This window comes from Diachasmimorpha longicaudata, unplaced genomic scaffold (genome assembly GCF_034640455.1).
Source record: "Diachasmimorpha longicaudata isolate KC_UGA_2023 unplaced genomic scaffold, iyDiaLong2 ctg00000240.1, whole genome shotgun sequence".
NCBI lineage: Eukaryota > Metazoa > Arthropoda > Insecta > Hymenoptera > Braconidae > Diachasmimorpha > Diachasmimorpha longicaudata.
The window spans coordinates 7,501-15,000 of NW_026974025.1; positions in this window are offsets into that span (position 1 = coordinate 7,501).

Genomic DNA, 7,500 nt, shown 5'->3' on the forward strand with positions numbered 1-7,500 from the left:
AATATCGGTTACTTGATAAACTATAAAATAGTTGTATAGAATTTAGTTTAATTTTATGGATTCAATTATATATGAATATATATTTTTTTTAATTAAAAATTCTGTGATTCTATTTTTGCATACCAACAAAAATAGGATCAACGTTCCAAGACATCATTGAAAATTAATAATATCGGTTACTTGATAAATTATAAATTAGTTACATAGAATTTATTTTTATTTTAGGCATTCAATTATATATGAATATATATTTTTTTCAATGAAAAATTCTGTGATGCTATTTTTGCATACCAACAAAAATAGCATCAACGTTCCAAGACATCATTGAAAATTAATAATATCGGTTACTTGATAAAATATAAATTAGTTGTATAGAATTTATTTTTATTTTAGGCATTCAATTATATATGAATATATATTTTTTTCAATGAAAAATTCTGTGATGCTATTTTTGCATACCAACAAAAATAGGATCAACGTTCCAAGACATCATTGAAAATTAATAATATCGGTTACTTGATAAAATATAAATTAGTTGTATAGAATTTAGTTTCATTTTATGCATTCAATTATATATGAATATATATTTTTTTTAATTAAAAATTCTGTGATGCTATTTTTGCATACCAACAAAAATAGGATCAACGTTCCAAGACATCATTGAAAATTAATAATATCGGTTACTTGATAAAATATAAATTAGTTGTATAGAATTTAGTTTCATTTTATGCATTCAATTATATCTGAATATATATTTTTTTCAATTAAAAATTCTGTGATGCTATTTTTGCATACCAACAAAAATAGCATCAACTTTTCAAGTCATCACTAAAAATTAATAATATCGGTTACCTGATAAATTATAAATTAGTTATATAGAATTTAGTTTAATTTTATGCATTCAATTATATATGAATATAATTTTTTTCAATTAAAAATTCTGTGATGCTATTTTTGCATACCAACAAAAATAGCATCAACGTTCCAAGACATCATTGAAAATTAATAATATCGGTTACTTGATAAACTATAAAATAGTTGTATAGAATTTAGTTTAATTTTATGGATTCAATTATATATGAATATATATTTTTTTTAATTAAAAATTCTGTGATTCTATTTTTGCATACCAACAAAAATAGGATCAACGTTCCAAGACATCATTGAAAATTAATAATATCGGTTACTTGATAAATTATAAATTAGTTACATAGAATTTATTTTTATTTTAGGCATTCAATTATATATGAATATATATTTTTTTCAATGAAAAATTCTGTGATGCTATTTTTGCATACCAACAAAAATAGCATCAACGTTCCAAGACATCATTGAAAATTAATAATATCGGTTACTTGATAAAATATAAATTAGTTGTATAGAATTTATTTTTATTTTAGGCATTCAATTATATATGAATATATATTTTTTTCAATGAAAAATTCTGTGATGCTATTTTTGCATACCAACAAAAATAGGATCAACGTTCCAAGACATCATTGAAAATTAATAATATCGGTTACTTGATAAAATATAAATTAGTTGTATAGAATTTAGTTTCATTTTATGCATTCAATTATATATGAATATATATTTTTTTTAATTAAAAATTCTGTGATGCTATTTTTGCATACCAACAAAAATAGGATCAACGTTCCGAGACACCACTGAAAATTAATAATATCGGTTACTTGATAAAATATAAATTAGTTGTATAGAATTTAGTTTAATTTTATGCATTCAATTATATTTGAATATATATTTTTTTCAATTAAAAATTCTGTGATGCTATTTTTGCATACCAACAAAAATAGCATGAACGTTCCAAGACATCATTGAAAATTAATAATATCGGTTACTTGATAAAATATAAATTAGTTGTATAGAATTTAGTTTAATTTTATGCATTCAATTATATCTGAATATATATTTTTTTCAATTAAAAATTCTGTGATGCTATTTTTGCATACCAACAAAAATAGCATCAACTTTTCAAGTCATCACTAAAAATTAATAATATCGGTTACCTGATAAATTATAAATTAGTTTTATAGAATTTAGTTTAATTTTATGCATTCAATTATACATGAATATAATTTTTTTCAATTAAAAATTCTGTGATGCTATTTTTGCATACCAACAAAAATAGCATCAACTTTTCAAGTCATCACTAAAAATTAATAATATCGGTTACCTGATAAATTATAAATTAGTTTTATAGAATTTAGTTTAATTTTATGCATTCAATTATACATGAATATAATTTTTTTCAATTAAAAATTCTGTGATGCTATTTTTGCATACCAACAAAAATAGAATCAAGCAAAAATATCACTTATTTTTCCAATTTTCGACTTGTAGAACGATCAAGTATACTATTCTTTGGATTCTAAGATTTTTTTCAAGTGATTATTTTCAAAGTTGGGAAAAATGAAAAATTATTCTAAGTCCCCATTCGTAGTTCTTTTTGATTCGTATTGCTTCGGCGCAAAGTAGGTAGGGACACTTATGGATTTCTCAATTTTTGGATAGGGACAGCCGGATAGCCGTCATTCAGCATAAAAGCTATTGTTATATGCATAGTTTGATGTGAGGAATGGGAATTGATTGAAATTTTCACCCGCCAATTGCCGGCTGGCCTGATTTTAAGGTTTGAGAATCTTGACAACGATTTTGCATACCGACAAAAATAGCATCAAGCAAAAATATCACTTATTTTTCCAATTTTCGACTTGTAGAACGATCAAGTATACTATTCTTTGGATTCTAAGATTTTTTTCAAGTGATTATTTTCAAAGTTGGGAAAAATGAAAAATTATTCTAAGTCCCCATTCGTAGTTCTTTTTGATTCGTATTGCTTCGGCGCAAAGTAGGTAGGGACACTTATGGATTTCTCAATTTTTGGATAGGGACAGCCGGATAGCCGTCATTCAGCATAAAAGCTATTGTTATATGCATAGTTTGATGTGAGGAATGGGAATTGATTGAAATTTTCACCCGCCAATTGCCGGCTGGCCTGATTTTAAGGTTTGAGAATCTTGACAACGATTTTGCATACCGACAAAAATAGCATCAAGCAAAAATATCACTTATTTTTCCAATTTTCGACTTGTAGAACGATCAAGTATACTATTCTTTGGATTCTAAGATTTTTTTCAAGTGATTATTTTCAAAGTTGGGAAAAATGAAAAATTATTCTAAGTCCCCATTCGTAGTTCTTTTTGATTCGTATTGCTTCGGCGCAAAGTAGGTAGGGACACTTATGGATTTCTCAATTTTTGGATAGGGACAGCCGGATAGCCGTCATTCAGCATAAAAGCTATTGTTATATGCATAGTTTGATGTGAGGAATGGGAATTGATTGAAATTTTCACCCGCCAATTGCCGGCTGGCCTGATTTTAAGGTTTGAGAATCTTGACAACGATTTTGCATACCGACAAAAATAGCATCAAGCAAAAATATCACTTATTTTTCCAATTTTCGACTTGTAGAACGATCAAGTATACTATTCTTTGGATTCTATGATTTTTTTCAAGTGATTATTTTCAAAGTTGGGAAAAATGAAAAATTATTCTAAGTCCCCATTCGTAGTTCTTTTTGATTCGTATTGCTTCGGCGCAAAGTAGGTAGGGACACTTATGGATTTCTCAATTTTTGGATAGGGACAGCCGGATAGCCGTCATTCAGCATAAAAGCTATTGTTATATGCATAGTTTGATGTGAGGAATGGGAATTGATTGAAATTTTCACCCGCCAATTGCCGGCTGGCCTGATTTTAAGGTTTGAGAATCTTGACAACGATTTTGCATACCGACAAAAATAGCATCAAGCAAAAATATCACTTATTTTTCCAATTTTCGACTTGTAGAACGATCAAGTATACTATTCCTTGGATTCTAAGATTTTTTTCAAGTGATTATTTTCAAAGTTGGGAAAAATGAAAAATTATTCTAAGTCCCCATTCGTAGTTCTTTTTGATTCGTATTGCTTCGGCGCAAAGTAGGTAGGGACACTTATGGATTTCTCAATTTTTGGATAGGGACAGCCGGATAGCCGTCATTCAGCATAAAAGCTATTGTTATATGCATAGTTTGATGTGAGGAATGGGAATTGATTGAAATTTTCACCCGCCAATTGCCGGCTGGCCTGATTTTAAGGTTTGAGAATCTTGACAACGATTTTGCATACCGACAAAAATAGCATCAAGCAAAAATATCACTTATTTTTCCAATTTTCGACTTGTAGAACGATCAAGTATACTATTCTTTGGATTCTAAGATTTTTTTCAAGTGATTATTTTCAAAGTTGGGAAAAATGAAAAATTATTCTAAGTCCCCATTCGTAGTTCTTTTTGATTCGTATTGCTTCGGCGCAAAGTAGGTAGGGACACTTATGGATTTCTCAATTTTTGGATAGGGACAGCCGGATAGCCGTCATTCAGCATAAAAGCTATTGTTATATGCATAGTTTGATGTGAGGAATGGGAATTGATTGAAATTTTCACCCGCCAATTGCCGGCTGGCCTGATTTTAAGGTTTGAGAATCTTGACAACGATTTTGCATACCGACAAAAATAGCATCAAGCAAAAATATCACTTATTTTTCCAATTTTCGACTTGTAGAACGATCAAGTATACTATTCTTTGGATTCTAAGATTTTTTTCAAGTGATTATTTTCAAAGTTGGGAAAAATGAAAAATTATTCTAAGTCCCCATTCGTAGTTCTTTTTGATTCGTATTGCTTCGGCGCAAAGTAGGTAGGGACACTTATGGATTTCTCAATTTTTGGATAGGGACAGCCGGATAGCCGTCATTCAGCATAAAAGCTATTGTTATATGCATAGTTTGATGTGAGGAATGGGAATTGATTGAAATTTTCACCCGCCAATTGCCGGCTGGCCTGATTTTAAGGTTTGAGAATCTTGACAACGATTTTGCATACCGACAAAAATAGCATCAAGCAAAAATATCACTTATTTTTCCAATTTTCGACTTGTAGAACGATCAAGTATACTATTCTTTGGATTCTAAGATTTTTTTCAAGTGATTATTTTCAAAGTCGGGAAAAATGAAAAATTATTCTAAGTCCCCATTCGTAGTTCTTTTTGATTCGTATTGCTTCGGCGCAAAGTAGGTAGGGACACTTATGGATTTCTCAATTTTTGGATAGGGACAGCCGGATAGCCGTCATTCAGCATAAAAGCTATTGTTATATGCATAGTTTGATGTGAGGAATGGGAATTGATTGAAATTTTCACCCGCCAATTGCCGGCTGGCCTGATTTTAAGGTTTGAGAATCTTGACAACGATTTTGCATACCGACAAAAATAGCATCAAGCAAAAATATCACTTATTTTTCCAATTTTCGACTTGTAGAACGATCAAGTATACTATTCTTTGGATTCTAAGATTTTTTTCAAGTGATTATTTTCAAAGTTGGGAAAAATGAAAAATTATTCTAAGTCCCCATTCGTAGTTCTTTTTGATTCGTATTGCTTCGGCGCAAAGTAGGTAGGGACACTTATGGATTTCTCAATTTTTGGATAGGGACAGCCGGATAGCCGTCATTCAGCATAAAAGCTATTGTTATATGCATAGTTTGATGTGAGGAATGGGAATTGATTGAAATTTTCACCCGCCAATTGCCGGCTGGCCTGATTTTAAGGTTTGAGAATCTTGACAACGATTTTGCATACCGACAAAAATAGCATCAAGCAAAAATATCACTTATTTTTCCAATTTTCGACTTGTAGAACGATCAAGTATACTATTCTTTGGATTCTATGATTTTTTTCAAGTGATTATTTTCAAAGTTGGGAAAAATGAAAAATTATTCTAAGTCCCCATTCGTAGTTCTTTTTGATTCGTATTGCTTCGGCGCAAAGTAGGTAGGGACACTTATGGATTTCTCAATTTTTGGATAGGGACAGCCGGATAGCCGTCATTCAGCATAAAAGCTATTGTTATATGCATAGTTTGATGTGAGGAATGGGAATTGATTGAAATTTTCACCCGCCAATTGCCGGCTGGCCTGATTTTAAGGTTTGAGAATCTTGACAACGATTTTGCATACCGACAAAAATAGCATCAAGCAAAAATATCACTTATTTTTCCAATTTTCGACTTGTAGAACGATCAAGTATACTATTCCTTGGATTCTAAGATTTTTTTCAAGTGATTATTTTCAAAGTTGGGAAAAATGAAAAATTATTCTAAGTCCCCATTCGTAGTTCTTTTTGATTCGTATTGCTTCGGCGCAAAGTAGGTAGGGACACTTATGGATTTCTCAATTTTTGGATAGGGACAGCCGGATAGCCGTCATTCAGCATAAAAGCTATTGTTATATGCATAGTTTGATGTGAGGAATGGGAATTGATTGAAATTTTCACCCGCCAATTGCCGGCTGGCCTGATTTTAAGGTTTGAGAATCTTGACAACGATTTTGCATACCGACAAAAATAGCATCAAGCAAAAATATCACTTATTTTTCCAATTTTCGACTTGTAGAACGATCAAGTATACTATTCTTTGGATTCTAAGATTTTTTTCAAGTGATTATTTTCAAAGTTGGGAAAAATGAAAAATTATTCTAAGTCCCCATTCGTAGTTCTTTTTGATTCGTATTGCTTCGGCGCAAAGTAGGTAGGGACACTTATGGATTTCTCAATTTTTGGATAGGGACAGCCGGATAGCCGTCATTCAGCATAAAAGCTATTGTTATATGCATAGTTTGATGTGAGGAATGGGAATTGATTGAAATTTTCACCCGCCAATTGCCGGCTGGCCTGATTTTAAGGTTTGAGAATCTTGACAACGATTTTGCATACCGACAAAAATAGCATCAAGCAAAAATATCACTTATTTTTCCAATTTTCGACTTGTAGAACGATCAAGTATACTATTCTTTGGATTCTAAGATTTTTTTCAAGTGATTATTTTCAAAGTTGGGAAAAATGAAAAATTATTCTAAGTCCCCATTCGTAGTTCTTTTTGATTCGTATTGCTTCGGCGCAAAGTAGGTAGGGACACTTATGGATTTCTCAATTTTTGGATAGGGACAGCCGGATAGCCGTCATTCAGCATAAAAGCTATTGTTATATGCATAGTTTGATGTGAGGAATGGGAATTGATTGAAATTTTCACCCGCCAATTGCCGGCTGGCCTGATTTTAAGGTTTGAGAATCTTGACAACGATTTTGCATACCGACAAAAATAGCATCAAGCAAAAATATCACTTATTTTTCCAATTTTCGACTTGTAGAACGATCAAGTATACTATTCTTTGGATTCTAAGATTTTTTTCAAGTGATTATTTTCAAAGTTGGGAAAAATGAAAAATTATTCTAAGTCCCCATTCGTAGTTCTTTTTGATTCGTATTGCTTCGGCGCAAAGTAGGTAGGGACACTTATGGATTTCTCAATTTTTGGATAGGGACAGCCGGATAGCCGTCATTCAGCATAAAAGCTATTGTTATATGCATAGTTTGATGTGAGGAATG